The 15804-nt window shown below is 48.4% G+C and overlaps 1 protein-coding gene across 1 annotated transcript in view; it reads right to left on the reverse strand.

The window, feature by feature from the left end:
• The window catches only part of LOC112814330 (uncharacterized), a 30022-nt gene extending 15955 nt beyond the window's left edge, over positions 1 to 14067 (reverse strand). The window contains 5 exon segments of the mRNA XM_025859827.2: positions 4888 to 5017; positions 6356 to 6647; positions 11572 to 11688; positions 12627 to 12733; positions 13901 to 14067. The gene's annotated coding sequence lies outside the window, so the exon portion shown is untranslated.
• Between the last annotated feature and the right edge of the window lie 1737 nt (positions 14068 to 15804).

The raw sequence follows: 15804 nt of genomic DNA on the forward strand, positions 1-15804 counted from the left end.
AAAAAAAAAAAAAAAAAAAGAAGATCTAACAATTTTAAATATCTATGCCCCTAACATGGGAGCAGCCAATTATATTGGCCAATGAGTAACAAAATCAAAGAAACACATCGACAACAATACAATAATAGTGGGGGGCTTTAACAACCCCCTCACTGCAATGGACAGATCATCTAAGCAAAAGATCAACAAGGAAATAAAGGCTTTAAATGACACACCGGACCAAATGGACTTCACAGATATATTCAGAACATTCCATCCCAAAGCAACAGAATACACATTCTTCTCTAGTGCCCATGGAACATTCTCCAGAATAGATCACATCCTAGGTCACAAATCAGGTCTCAACCGGTACCAAAAGATTGGGATCATTCCCTGCATATTTTCAGACCACAATGCTTTGAAACCAGAACTCAATCACAAGAGGAAAGTCAGTAGGAACTCAAATACATGGAGGCTAAAGAGCATCCTACTAAAGAATGAAAGGGTCAACCAGGAAATTAAGGAAGAATTCATGGAAACAAATGAAAATGAAAACACAACTGTTCCAAATCTTTGGGATGCAGCAAAGGCAGTCCTAAAAGGAAAGTATATAGCAATACAAGCCTTTCTCAAGAAACAAGAAGAGTCTCAAATACACAACCTATCCCTACACCTAAAGGAGCTGGAGAAAGAACAGCAAATAAAGCCTAAATCCAGCAGAAGAGAAATATTAAAGATCAGAGCAGAAATCAATGAAATAGAAACCAAAAGAACAGTAGAACAGATCAAGGAAACTAGGAGCTGGTTCTTTGAAAGAATTAATAAGATTGATAACCCCCTGGCCGGATTTATGAAAAAGAAAGGAGAAAGGACCCAAATGAATAAAATCATGAATGAAAGAGGAGCGATCGCAACCAACACCAAAGAAATACAAACAATTATAAGAACATATTATGAGCAACTATATGCCAGCAAATTAGACAATTTGGAAGAAATGGATGCATTCCTAGAGACGTATAAACTACCAAAACTGAACCAGGAAGAAATAGAAAACCTGAACAGACCCATAACCAGTAAGGAAATTGAAGAAGTAATCAGAAATCTCCCAACAAACAACAGCCCAGGTCCAGATGGATTCCCAGGGGAATTCTACCAAACATTTAAAGAAGAATTAATATTTATTCTTCTGAAACTGTTCCAAAAAATAGAAATGGAAGGAAAACTTCCAAACTCATTTTATGAGGCCAGTATTACCTTGATCCCAAAACCAGACAAAGACCCCATCAAAAAGGAGAATTACAGACCAATATCCTTGATGAACATGGATGCAAAAATTCTCACCAGAATACTAGCCAATAGGATCCAACAGTACATTAAAAGGATTATTCACCACGACCAAGTGAGATTTATTCCTGGGCTGTAAGGGTGGTTCAATATCCACAAATCAATCAATGTGATACAATATATTAATAAAAGAAAGAACAAGAACTATATGATCCTCTCAATAGATGCAGAAAAAGCATTTGACAAAGTACAGCATCCTTTCTTGAATAAAACTCTTCACAGTGTAGGGATAGAGGGTACATACCTCAATATCATAAAAGCCATCTATGAAAAACCCACAGGGAATATCATTCTCAATGGGGAAAAACTGAGAGCTTTTCCCCTAAGGTCAGGAATAGGGCAGGGATGTCCACTATCACCACTGCTATTCAACATAGTACTAGAAGTCCAAGCCTCAGCAATCACACAAAAAGAAACAAAAGGCATTCAAATTGGCAAAGAAAAGTCAAACTCTCACTCTTTGCAGATGATGTGATACTTTATGTGGAAAACCCAAAAGACTCTACCCCAAAACTGCTAGAACTACACAGGAATTGAGTAAAGTGGCAGAATATAAAATCAATCCACAGAAATCAGTGGCATTTCTATATACCAACAACAAGACAGAATAAAGAGAAATTAGGGATCACATTTCACCCAAAACCATAAGATACCTAAGAATAAATCTAACCAAAGAGGCAAAGGATCTGTACTCAGAAAACTATAGAATACTCATGAAAGAAATTGAGGAAGACACAAAGAAATGGAAAAACATTCCATGTTCATGGATTGGAAGAACAAATATTGTGAAAATGTCTATGCTACCTAGAGCAATCTACACATTTAATGCAATCCCTATCAAAATACCATCAACAGTTTTCAAAGAAATGGAACAAATAATCCTAAAATGTCTATGGAACCAGAAAAGACCCTGAATAGCCAGAGGAATGTTGAAAAAGAAAAGCAAAGCTGGCGGCATCACAATTCCAGACTTCCAGCTCTATTACAAAGCTGTCATCATCAAGACACTATGGTACTGGCACAAAAACAGACACATAGATCAATGGAACAAAATAGAGAGCCCAGAAATGGACCCTCAACTCTATGGTCAACTAATCTTTGACAAAGCAGGAAAGAATGTCCAATGGAAATAAAGACAGTCTCTTCAAAAAATGGTGTTGGGAAAATTGGACGGCCACATGCAGAAGAATGAAACTGGACCATTTCCTTACACCACATACAAAAATAGACTCAAAATGGATGAAAGACCTAAATGTGAGACAAGAATCCATCAAAATCCTTGAGGAGAACACAGGCAGCAACCTCTTCAACCTCAGCCACACCAACTTCTTCCTAGACACATCGCCAAAGGTAGGGGAAACAAGGGCAAAAAAATGAACCATTGGGACTTCATCAAGATAAAAAGCTTCTGCCCAGCAAAGGAAACAGTCAACAAAATCAAAAGACAACTGACAGAATGGGAGAAGATTTGCAATGACATATCAGATAAAGGGCTAGTATCCAAAATCTATAAAGAATTTATCAAACTCAACACCCAAAGAACAAATAATCCAATCAAGAAATAGGCAGAAGACATGAACAGACATTTTTACAAAGAAGACATCCAAATGGCCAACAGACACATGAAAAAGTGTTCAACATCACTCGGCATCGAGGAAATACAAATCAAAACCTCAGTGAGATACCACCTCACAGCAGTCAGAATGGCTAAAATTAACAAGTGAGGGAACGACAGATGTTGGCGAGGATGCGGAGAAAGGGGAACCCTCCTACACTGTTGGTGGGAATGCAAGCTGGTGCAGCCACTCTGGAAAACAGTATGGAGGTTCCTCAAAAAAATAGAGCTAACCTACAACACAGCAATTGCACTACTGGGTATTTACCCCAAAGATACAAATGTAGTGATCTGAAGGGGTATGTGCACCCCAATGTTTATAGCAGCAATGTCCATAATAGCCAAACTATGGAAAGAGCCAAGATGTCCGTCAACAGATAAATGGATAAAGAAGATGTGAGATACACACACACACACACACACTATGGAATATTATGCAGCCATCAAAAAAACCGAAATCTTGCCATTTGCAACGACATGGCTGGAACTGGAGGGTATTATGCTAAGCGAAATAAGTCAATCAGAGATTGATAATTGTCTAATTATCATATGATCTCACTGATATGAGAAATTTGAGAAATAAGACAGAGGATCATAGGGGAAGGGAGGGAAAAATGAAATAAGATGAAACCAGAAGAGACTCTTAAGCTCAGTAAACAAACAGGGTTGCTGGAGTGGAGTGGTGTGGGCGGGATGGGGTGGATGGGTGATGGACAGTGGGGAGGGTATGTGCTATGGTGAGCACCGTGAATTGTGTAAGACTGATGAGTCACAGACCTGTACCCCTGAAACAAATAATACATTATATGTTAAGAAAAAATAAAATAATAAATAAATAATAAATAATAAAATAATAAAAAATTTTAAAAGAAAATGAGACATGACCAGAGGTGTGAATGAAGCGAGGGCCAGCTATACACGAGCTTGGGGGAAAAGCTTTCCAGCAGATGAACAGGATGTACAAAGGTCCTGAGGTAGGGGTGCATGTTTGAAGGGAGCCAGAGCCCGGAGTATCTGGAGGACAGTGAGGTTGAAGAGGACAAAGGGTCACTACAAATGGTGAAGCACCGTGAAGTCTTCGGGTCTCATTAGAAATGAGATATGAGACAGCAGCGTGATGACCTGTCTTTTCCAAAATAATCTTTTTGGCTGTTTGGTGAAGAACAAAACTGGGCAGGCAGGAAGACCGCAGAGGCTGTTGGGAGACTAGAGTAAGGCGGGTCCTGGTGAAGTGGCTTCCACCAGCAGAGGGCGGTGGTGGGCTTGGAATGTGCGGCAACCGTGGGGCCATCAGGAAATCAAGGGTGGGTGTGGGGCTCCTGAGAAAGAGCTGAGTTGAGATGATGCCGGGATTTTGCCCTAAGCATCTGGAAAACAGAGATTTCAGGGGTGGCTGGAGGGCTCTGTTTTGGATGTCCTGGGAGAGGAGCTGGGGGTGAGGGAGACCACCCATGTTGGGCTGTCCTCAGGTGGTGAGCCTGGGGACAGCCCAACATCCAAAAGTGGGGGAGTAGGTGTCTCCAGTACAGGAGACTGAGGAGGAGCCAGGAGAGGGGGTCCTGAGACCCTGTGAGGAAGCATTTAGAGCCCAGAGCTAGGCTGTCCTGCTTGAGGCGCAGAGCTGAGGCTTGTCCTCCCCCCTCTTGTCTGCCCCCCCCACCCCTGTGTCTCTGCCCCTGAGGGCCTCTGAGAATGGTATGGTCTGGGGTCCGCTGTCTCCCTTCTCCTCTTGGACCCTCCCCGGCCCTCCCTGCTCTAGCATATTGAGTTTCTGCCTCCTGGGCCACCCAAACAGGACAAGCAGGAAAAACTGGCTTGATCCTGGAGGTGCAGTTCCAGCTTTGCTTCTGGCCTGTAAGGGGGTTAGGGTTAGGGGTTAAGGGGTTCACAGGCCATCGTTGTGGGGGGCCTTTCCTCTGAGGTGTGGCCTCCAGGTAACTGTCCCCTACCTGGTATCTGAGAGCTTCTGTCTGCAGCGGCCTTGCAGGGCTCAGCCTCCTCCAGGAACACTTTTCTTGTGGAGAGATTCCAGCAGGACATAATCCACGAAGGACAAATTAATTTGTTGTCTGGATTTTCCTGTTAAGAAAGAAGAAGAGAGGGGCACCTGGGAGGCTCAGTCGTTGAGCGTCTGCCTTCGGCTCAGGTCATGGGCCCGGGGTCCTGGGATTGAGCCCCGCATCAGGCTCCCTGCTCCGCGGGAAGCCTGCTTCTCCCTCTCCCACTCCCCCTGATTGTGTTCCCTCTCTCGCTGTGTCTCTCTCCGTCAAATAAATAAATAAAAATCTTTAAAAAAAAAAAAAAAGAAAGAAAGAAGAAGAGATAAAGCATGAAGCTTGTGTCCTTTAGAAACAGGCCACACAACCTAACCAATAGATCTGTTCTGGGCTGTGGTCAGTCAGGGCAGAGGGGGACTCAGGCGGAAGCTTTGTGCTGGAACAGGAAGGGGGGCAGATGAGAAGGCCGTGGCAGAGAAGGGGGAATAGAAGACAGCAGCTCACAGCCCCCAAAAGTAGCAGAGCAGAGGCCAGAGATGGGGAGACAGGTCTCGGGATGGAGGAAGTCAGAGAGACTGAGGCACCAAGCCACACACCCAGAAGGCTCTGGGTCCATGGGCCACGGCATGTCCTCTGTGGCAGGTTCCTTGACCTGTCTTAGGGGAAAAAAGGCACTGAAAAAAAAAAAAGCTTAAAAGCATGAAGTCGAACAAAATTCCAAATGGCTGCACTAACCCTTCAACAAGCTCGATTTTAAAGTAACCTTTTTTGTCCTTTCCACAAACCTCCCCTCCTCCCTCCCTAGCCTTTTGTTTCAGGAACCTGGTACCACCCTGAAAACAACTAATGAATTCCTGTATCTCCCTGGAAAGCCCCCAGCCCCTTCCCCGGGGCGGGGGCGGGGGGGGGGCCGGCGGGTGCAGGTTTTTGAAGGCCAGAGCTCGCTGCAGCCTCCCTTGCCTGGCAAAGCAACGAAGCTCTCGGTCCTCTTTATTCTAAACTCTGTCTTCATATTCTATTTTGGCTCCAAAATACAGAGGTCTGTTTTTGACAAAATTAGTTACCTCTTTAATTATTTACCTCCACTTAACTACCTATAAAACAGGCCACTGTGTGGGGGACAAGGGTGCCCTCTCAGGCCAAGGGCCATACTCTGGTCAGGCTCTCTCGCACCCTCTTCTTGCCTAGGCCACATTCTCGGTCGGCTGAGCGGTCTTAGCAAGGAATCCCCCCCCCCCGACCCTAACCAAGCCCCTCTCCCTATTTCTCCATTCCCACCCTCTCCTGTCCATGGGGTGTGAATCCCCACTGCTCCTTGTTATTTCGGGGCTTGAATTCAGTCTCTCCCCACTATTGCCAAGGTCTTGAATAAAGTCTTTCTTGCACTTTCCAGCAGGTGTTCAGTGAATAATTTCCTTACCCAGGGCTGGGAGGGAGAGCGCTGTGAGTGCCCGGCAGCGCCCGAGAGCAGTCAGACCCCTGTCTGCTTGCCGCTTTCAGTGACTGGCACTCCAGGGGTGTGTCTGGCCCCAAGAGGGCCACAGACACATGCACGAACCTTGAAACAAAGGGCTGACGCCCACGGACAGACACCCTCCTGTGGCAGCAGGGTGAAGGACTTCCTTGGGGTGGCATCAGGCAAAGTCCTTAGATGCCAGGTGTGCTTTTTGAACTTGAGGCAAATGTGGAAATATCACCTCTCGGTACAAGTCCTGTGGAAAAAATAAGTGGAGGGTCAGATCTCCCACCTCTGGTGCAGAAATAGGGAACTCGTGGGAACTGACGTGTGCTAAGTAAGGCAAAAGGCCACTCTTCTCTTGAGGCCTCTTAGCACAGGCATTGTTAGGTCTTGTGAACGTCCCAAGCCTCCAATCTCAGCCGCCTATTGGGCAACGGTCAGGGGATGCAAGAGCATTTAACACCCTGGCCCACCCAGCTAACCTGCTCTCACAAGAAAAGAATGCAGACTAATCATTAGGGATCATGATATAAGCACATTTGTGGTGACTTGTGTATATACCAACTTTTAGAATGAGGGTCTGGATACCCGCTGGACCTTGTAACACACTCAGACCTAAAACGTAGGTGTCAAAAACTCCAGACCTAATAGACGGTAGAAAGATGTATTCCTCCTGCTGCAGGTTAATAAGGGAGTCCTGCGGCTGAGGATGACGAAGCCAGCCTGATTATCTGTATTTACAAAGCAGGGACAGTAGCTGCTGACAGCTTAGAAAGTGTCAAAGCTCCTCCCTGAAGCTGGAAAGTCTGTGGGCTCAGAGCAGTTGCCAGGCGCATGCAGCGGTCAGAATTCTCGGGGGATGTCTAATTGCAGCCCACAGTAGGAGCTAGTAACAGTGCTATTTGAGTTAACGAACACGGCACTTTACTAACTTAAGTTGCCCTGAGGTACACAGCAATGAAAAGACAAGGGAATAGTCCTTAAATGTCCGTAAGAAAGAAGGGACTTGCCCTTTTAAGTCAGCACCCCCTAGTGTACTCCTAAGGAACCTTGCTCAGTGAATGATGAGTAGAGAATCTTTGCTTCCCAGGGGCCCACAGTCTTCACGGGCCAGTACAGCCGGCCGCTGAACTTCCCTTGCCCACTCGAAAGTGGAGGTGACCCCCAAGAAGGGCTCTGTCAGATGCAAGTGCAAAGCAGTTTTCAAAACAGTTTTCTGTTCAGAGTGTGGTTTAACCGTTCTGGGAGAGAGTTCAAAGGAAAACCACTGTGGGGAAGCGGGTGAGAAAGGCGCACAAGGGGTCTGGGGCACCCTTTCACACCAGCCTCAGGTCTGGCTCAGGAGGGGGCAGCAGTTCTCTCCTCCCACGTTCCGTAGGGAGGACCGAGGGCAGCTCAGCGAGCCACAGAAAAGGGCACCTGAAGCTACAGAGGGGCTCCCTTGGGACAGTTTCCAGCTTCCCAATCAGTAATGAGGTCGGCTAACGGCAAACAGCCTCCCAAGGATGGAAGCAGAGCAGCCTAGAGTTCATGTTTGCACAGGCAAGGACAGGGCTGCCCTCTCCCGCCCTCCCCATCTCTGGCCGTAGCTCTCAGACACGTGCACACACAAACACAAGCCCACTGACCCACTCCACATGTGACGTAACGCAGAGGTACAGAAACCAGTCGCACAAGGGGAGAAGACAAAAGGAAACAAAAGGGTGCGTGCAGCCACCCCGGGGCCATACCAACGCCGCAGCTCTGGGCAGCCAACGAGCCAGCCAGCAGATCACCCGGCAGACGTGAAAGAGGGCCAGGGAGCAGCAGCGGCTACTCTTCCCCACTGGCACCACCTGCTTGCAGAGACACAACTAGTGGCCAAGTGGAAGGTGCATTTCAGTCATCCCCAGACTCCGACATCTAGTGGCACAAACCCCAGGAAAGGTAGAGGCCCACAAAGTGGTAGTGAGTTGGCCTGTGAAGAAAATGCCGCAACATCTGTTTTTCCATTAAAATATCAGTTCCAAATAAAGACATGAGATCGTGCCATTACTACAATTAAAAGTAGAAAATGTACAGTGTTCAGTAATGTAGATTGTTTGAAAATAGAAGAGTCCACCTCTCTCTAGAATTCATGAGGTTAGTTGGGGGCTATGTAAAGGCCGTGTCTGTGTAGAGCCCACAGAGAGGGCCAAACAGCAGGGAGCCCTCAAAGGAGCAGGGGATGAGACATGTGGTCACACAGGTGCTGGCATTCCGCGTCTGCAGGATGAGATGCAACTCCCAGGAAGACTCCTTCCCTGGGCAGACGCCCAGGGACAAGGCGGAGCCTTGTAGAGGGGCACCTCCCTCCAAAAGCTTCCCACCAGCAACTGTTGTTTTCTGATGTGGTGTTTCACTATTAAACTATTTTACAGGAAAAGGCCATTCTAAAGATTTGGAGATGTGTTTGTCCTTAGCCCCATCTGGAGCAGGCCCCCTGCTCATGCCCACCAAGGCCAGGCTCAGCCACTGCAGGAGCAGGGAGCTCTGAAGGCCCTGGCTGGAGAACCTCACTGCCAGCCAGATGTCAGCACTACTTCTCCAAGTGGGACACGAGCTGAGAAGAACCAGGAATTTGGTAAGCGTGAGGGAAGCAGGATCAGGTTGCACAGAGCAGTGGCTTCTAAGCATGGTGACCATGACCCTGGTCAGAAAGACATTTTATATGAGGGAAGAAAGCCCACACACACACGAGCACACATGCACATGCATGCAACATTCTCACATGTGAGCACATGCACACACATGCACAACACACACAGGTGCACACGTGTGCCTGCTCAAGCGACAGAATTGCTCCTCACTTGCTACCAGAGGCAGCTGCTCTCCATTAACCGATGGGAATGTTCCCTCTGATTTGCTCTGTGCGTTCTTGGTGAGAACAGGTGTCATGTGCAGGTGTGTGCGGCCCTCCCACGCATCTTCATGGAGTGAGGGTCAATGATGCCTGCTCCTTCACTAGCACCCACCCTGTGCCTGGTGCCAGGCCCTTCACTGAGCTGATCTCGCCTGCTCCTGTCTTACAGGGGATGAAGCCCAGGCTCAGACAGACAGCCCGGGCTGCCTGCACATTCCTGAATCTCTGTGTGCAGTGTTGGATTGCCTTGGAGCAGGACACGGTACCGGGGTATGCCATGACTTATTTAATAGTCCTTTCACTTCGCATAAACGAAGTCATTGTGCCCAACTTTTTCTTTATTGTAAATAATGCTAAAGGAAATACCTCTGCCTAACTCTTTCCATACACATTAGAACCCTTCAGATAAAGGCCCAGAAATGGGGGTGCTCCATCGAAGGGTAGGCGTTTCTGACTCCCTTGCAGTGCGTTGCTGACTTGCTCTCCAGAACGCCTGGGCCGATCTACCTTCCAGTGGCAGGTGGGATTGGCCATCCCACCCAGCTTGGCAGCCCGGGGTCCTGGCACCCTCTCTATCCCTGCCTTTGCTCAACCCCCATTCAAAGCTGAGCCAGGTCAGTTCAGGCAGTATAGAGGCAGCCAGGGCCTTGGCAGCAGGCGAGTCTGGAGCTGAGACCAACTGACCTTCACCTCGGTTTTCTTCTGTGGAAACATGAGCACGGTCAGCACTAAACTCCTGTCAGCAGTGGCTGTCCTGCAGATCCGCCTATGGCTCAGCTGGGCTTGTTGCTGCTGCGGCCCACCAGATGGGACCCCTGGGAGGGCAGACACCTCCCAGACGCCTGGGTGCTCCTCAGAGTACCTCATGCAGGCACTTGGTTAAAACAAAACCACCCTTTCACTCTCGGATGTTGGGCTGCTGCAAGCACACGAGGGCGTGAGTGTGCCCAGGTCACTCCTGGCTTGCTCCCAAGGGCTGGTGTGCCTGCACCCTGGGGCAGGGGCCCTAAGTGGAAGGCTGTTGTCAACTTCCCCAGCTGCCTCCACGGGGTGGAGGCAGGGCATCCCTGCAGGGCAGGGATGGGTGGGGAGGGGGCCTCACTGGTGCTGAGCTGGGAGGGGGGCGTGGTCAGGGCCAGCTGCACGGGTGGTGTTCTAAAGGCCCTCGGCAGAGCCTCAGACGCGCTCCAGAGAAGAGCAGGGTGCTTGTGTGGCCATGGAGCATGATTTGCAGACGATGTGCTGAAGGAGACCTGGGGGTGTGGGGAAAAAAACTGACCCTCTAGTGTCCACACATTGGGAAGGACTCTGGGCTCTAACAGCCATCCTTTCCTCCTTCCTCCAAACTCAAGAAACATTCTGAATTCCAAAATGCATCTGTTCCCAAGGGTTTTGCAGGAAGGCCTGTGGCCCTCAGTAACATAGTGGAAGGGCTATGGTTCTGAGGCAATGCTTAGCAGGTGAGAAAGGGGGCAGCACCCTCAAGACCCCTCAGGGACCTCTTCTTACCAGCCCAGAGAGGACCCCCATCTGCCCAGGGTGGGCTGGGAATTGGTCACTGCAGCTGGAGGCACTCTGACAAATGATCTATGCCCACGGCACACAATTCCACAGGAAAGCACAACCAGGGCACTTCCTAACCTGCTAAACTGGTCACTAGGGCGAGGAGGGTTTAGTATTCATAAAGTGAAATTGGTGGATTATTGGAATTATTAAGGGCTTTGATTCTACATTATCCTTAAAAATCTGGCTGCCACACATGCTAATGATTGGAAATCTCCTAGTGCACTTGCACATACAAATCATATACACACTGTACACACACCCCACATGCTTGCATGCATACACACGAATCATACACATATGCACACACGTTCACACACAAATCATAGACACGCTCATGCACACAAATTCACACACACACAAATCATAGGCACACTCAGGCCTGCCCACATGCCCAACTTATACACACACATGAGCACACACCTGCACACACTCACACATGCACACACAACCCTCCACACAGTGATGCTGAAAAGCGTAGAACACAATGTTGCCTGGAGCCTCACATCCATTCCGCCTTCAATCTGTGACAGTCTCTCATTCTTTCTTGGTTTTTCAACCTTTGACACCTTGAAGAGAACTGTTCAGGTATTTTGTGGAAATACCTGATGTTTTCTCATGTTTTGATTGGGATTATGGATTTGGGGAAGAATACCACAGAGGTGAAGTGCCTTTCTCATCACATCATGTCGGGACATGTGGTACTATCACGACTTGCCACAGCGATGCTGACCTTTGCCACGTGGTTCCCCACTGTGAAGCCACTCTTCTGTTCACGTTCTGTCCATTAGAAGCAAGTCGTGAAGTGTAGCCCACACACAAATGGGCAGCAGTGACTGGGCTCTGGCCCCTAGAAGAAGGAGCATCAGGGTGGCTCAGTTGGTTAAGCATCTGACTTTGGCTCGGGTCATGATCTCGGGGTCCTGGGATCGAGCCCCGTGTAGGGCTCCCTGCTCAGCGGGGAGCCTGCTTCTCCCTCTCCCTCTGCCACTCCCCCTGCTCATGGGCTCTCTCTCAAATAAATAGATAAAATCTTTTTAAAAAATTTTTAAAAACCTTCTACATAAATTAATGATATTTAGGGGAGATACTTTGAGACTATGCAACTATCTGGTTTCTCCTAACGTTTTGCAAACTAATTTTAGCATTCCTTTGTGGATCTATAGCATTATTACTGTGGGGATCTGATGGTGATTTTCTGTTTCCCCTCTACAATGCTACTCTACTCTACAGGATTTCTATTTCCCCTCTACATTTTTTGTTTCCTTCAACATTTATTATTTGGGATCTGTCTATAAGGAAGATTAGCCCCTTTCTCCTAGTTTCTATTTGTTCAACCATTTATTTGTAGCAGTACAAATAAAATAAATTTATTTTATTCTTTGGGTTATAGCCCAGTACTTTTAAATTTTTTTATTATTATTTTTTAGCATTTCCTTACTTTCTAGGCCTGCTAGATGCTCCAGGCTCATCTTGCATTTTCTCTGCCTCAGCCCTAGTATCAGGCATTTCTCCAAGGAAACTGATTCCTTTTTTTGAAGGTGCTGTTTAGAAACTAAGATCTGGGCATAAAGTATGCTTGTTGCCAGTGGGGTGTTTTGTGCTTCCAGGCCTCTCAGAGGGCAAAGCTAGGAAATTTGGGTATGTGTACTAACCCACATGTGCACGCATGTGGACATTGACTTTTTATCTCTCGGCCTCTCTGTGAGGAAAGCACGAGTCCATACTGACGTGACCAATTATAGTTGAGTGCCAAAGTGTTCCTTCTGGCCTTCTCCCCACACTTACCCGAAACCTTGTCCAGCTGTGAGAAGCCCGCTCCTGTTCTCTACAGTGTGTTTACTTGTGAGATCTTCACATATATGTGAAGTGGTTCAGAGCTGCCAAACCGTAACCTGTGGGAAATAAATTTACCCACTAGAGTTCAGTGTTAGTGTAGAGGTGTTTTGCAAAGTTGCCCAGGTCAGCTCTTTTGTGTCGGTTCTCTCCGTGGCGGTGGGTCCTCCGCCCAATACCCCAGGTCCCATTCAGCCCAGGACCCCCCCACACCTCAGCTGCTCTTGGTCTTGTTCACATAGCCAGGGTCACTCTTTGAGGTGTCCTTCGGGGTTTCACAAGTGTGTGGAGTCTTTTACCTCCACCATAGAACCACACAAAACAATTTCATGACCTTAAAACTTCCCCTCATCAACCCCTGGCAACCACTCTTCTGTTTTCTGTTCTTATAATTTTGCCTATCCCAGAAAAAAAAAAAAAAAGAATCAATTAAAAACCAACATGTGGTTGTGAGGTGGCACAAGTTGGGGAGGCGGGCACATGGGGGCCCCAGTGGGAAGACATCCACACTGCCCACACAGCCGAGATCCAGTGGGTGTACCCCAAAATCAGGCACCACACTGGAGCAACCGGGGACATCCAGAAATGCCATTGGCTAAACAGGTGCCATGGAAGCAGCAAGAAGCAGCACCAGTCCAGGTCAGGACAAGCCCATCTGGACAAGAGGAGCAGTGCCCCAGGCAGGGTTGTGATGGGGAAAAGCCTGGGGTCCCTTAGGAACCACCACTGGCCCCAATTCCCAGAGGGGCTTGCTCAGCCTCTCTCCCCTCCACCTCTCCCTTCCTTGTTCCCCTTCTCACTGCTGCAGCAGGGAACAGGCTGTTTTCCTTTGCTGGGGTTTATTCAGTTTCAGGTTCTTGACTTTAAAAGCAGATGCAGGAAATTTGTGGCTTGTGTCACTCAGAAATGTCACTGACACAAATTAATTTTCACTGATGTGGCCTCTGGTGTTTTCCGCTGGGTTTCTGGACCTTGTAGACAAAGCCAGCCCCCCACCCAACTGACCTCTGATGTGTTTCTGTGGCACACAGACCCGGAGAAGATGTGTAAGTTCTGAAGCCCGGGCTCGCCAACCCCTCAACATCCCTCTGAAACACAGTGTAATGGAGCCATCATTCATGCAGCTGAACCAGCTCTCCCTCCAGGAGGGAGCTCCAGTTGAGTGAGGCGGACGGAGCTGCCCTGGGCCTGAGTCCTCCACCCTCCTGCCCTGGTCCAGCACCCACCTCATGGCAAGAGCCTGCGGTCCCATGGGAGGCGCTGCTGACTTCTACGGTTTGGGGTGCCCATTGTTCCAGTTCACAAGGGAGACAGAGAGGCAGAGTGGTTTCTGCTGCCCCCAGTGGAGTCTGGAAGCTGGCCTGGAGAGGAGAACAGAGCAGACCAGAGCAGTGGGCCAAGGGAGGATGGAGAAGACAGAGACGGAGAAAAAGGGAGGGGCGCAGACAGAGCCTCTTGAGGCCACTCTCTGCGCCTCTGCTGTGGTCCCACGCTGACCCTTCGCCCCCACAGAGGATTGTTAGCCTCCTGCCCCTTCAGGTCACCCTCACCTTGTGCCTCCTCCTCCTTTCTCCCTCCGATGACCTCATCCTCTGTACTTGCCCTACTGACCCCCTTCCTCCCACCTTGCCCCTCCCATCCCACGCCAGCTCTGGCAAAAATAACTTACCAAAAATATGGATGGGATCCCAGTCTGCCCCTGGCTGGCCCGCCCTTTCCCCTTCCCCTCAGTCAGGAGGCAGCCTGGCAGTGGGGCTGCAGACTCCCTCAGTCCACCCTGCACACTCCCCTTGCCTTAGATGCTGGGAAGTGCTCACTAACCCTCGTGCAACAGTGTTTGTGAAAGCAAAACACAGGCGTCCCTTGCCTCATGGGTTAGATCCTAGTGAGAGAGACTGGCAGCGGGCAGCAGGGCAGAGGCCAGTCGTGCAGAAACCAGAGTTTGAAGAGGGTGGGCCCCACACAAGACACAGGCTGGGGTCTCCCCTGAGCAAGGAGGGGAGCTCATGGAAGAGGGGAGCTCCACCTTGCAGGTGAGGACTCTTGTCTAGAGCACCTGGACTGCCACTGGAGGTTTTTTAAAAAGGGGAAGCCATAACCAATGTCTGTATTTCTCAATGATGAGATTAAAAAAAACTGGACATCAACATGCAAAAAATGAACCTTGACTTAAACCTCACACTTTACATAAGAATTGGGGCAAGATGGATCAGAGATTTAAATGTAAAATGATAAAGCCTTTAGAAGAAAACAGAAAATCTTCATGAACTTGGGTTAGGCAGAGTTCCTAGCTGTGACAACAGAAGCACAACCCATAAAAGAAAGAAGTCGCAAATTGGATTTCATCAAAATTACAAACTTTACAAAACACAACATGAAGAGAATGGAAACACAAGACATAGACTAGGAGAAAATATTTCCAAATAACGTATCTGACAAAGGAATTGTATCCAGAATACAAAAGGAGCTCTCAGAAACCAACAGTAAAAAGACAAATCACCCAATTAAAAACTTGGACAAGGCCTTGAGGAGATGTCTTGGTGAAGGAGCATGTGGAAGACGCTTCCGGTGACCACCCACCCCTGTGGCTGCAGGAGCCCACGGACAAGGGCACTGAGCGCCAGCAGGAACACGGCGCCAGAGCTCTCATGCACACTGGGGAGAATGCAAAGTGTCCCGCCACCTTCGCAGACAGCACGGCACTACACGGCACTCAGCAGTCACACTTCTGCATGTTGACCCAAGAAAAGTGAAAACTTACATTCACACAGAGATCTGTACACAGACGTACGTGGCAAGTGTATTCAATAATCACCAGAACTAGTAACAACCCAAATACCCTTCAATCGGGCAAGTGCATAACCCAACAGGGGCACACCCACACAACGGGGTGCTTGCCCCCAATACAAGGGGTGAGCTGTTGGTACACCCCAACAGCTTGGAGGATCTCAGAGTCGGGACCAGTGGCTGGAGCCAGTCTCAAAGGTCCAACACTGTGTGAGTCCATCTGTAGATAAAACACTGTAGGGATGGTTGCCAAGGGTTAGGTGGGGGGTGGTATGAATATAAAAATAATTTTTGAGGTGAGGGAGCTGTTTTGTACCCAAAATGTTATTACATAAATCTATAA

Source organism: Callorhinus ursinus, unplaced genomic scaffold (assembly GCF_003265705.2).
Source record: "Callorhinus ursinus isolate GAN/ISIS: 27379988/994484 unplaced genomic scaffold, GSC_fseal_2.0 scaffold68, whole genome shotgun sequence".
NCBI classification, from domain to species: Eukaryota; Metazoa; Chordata; class Mammalia; order Carnivora; family Otariidae; genus Callorhinus; species Callorhinus ursinus.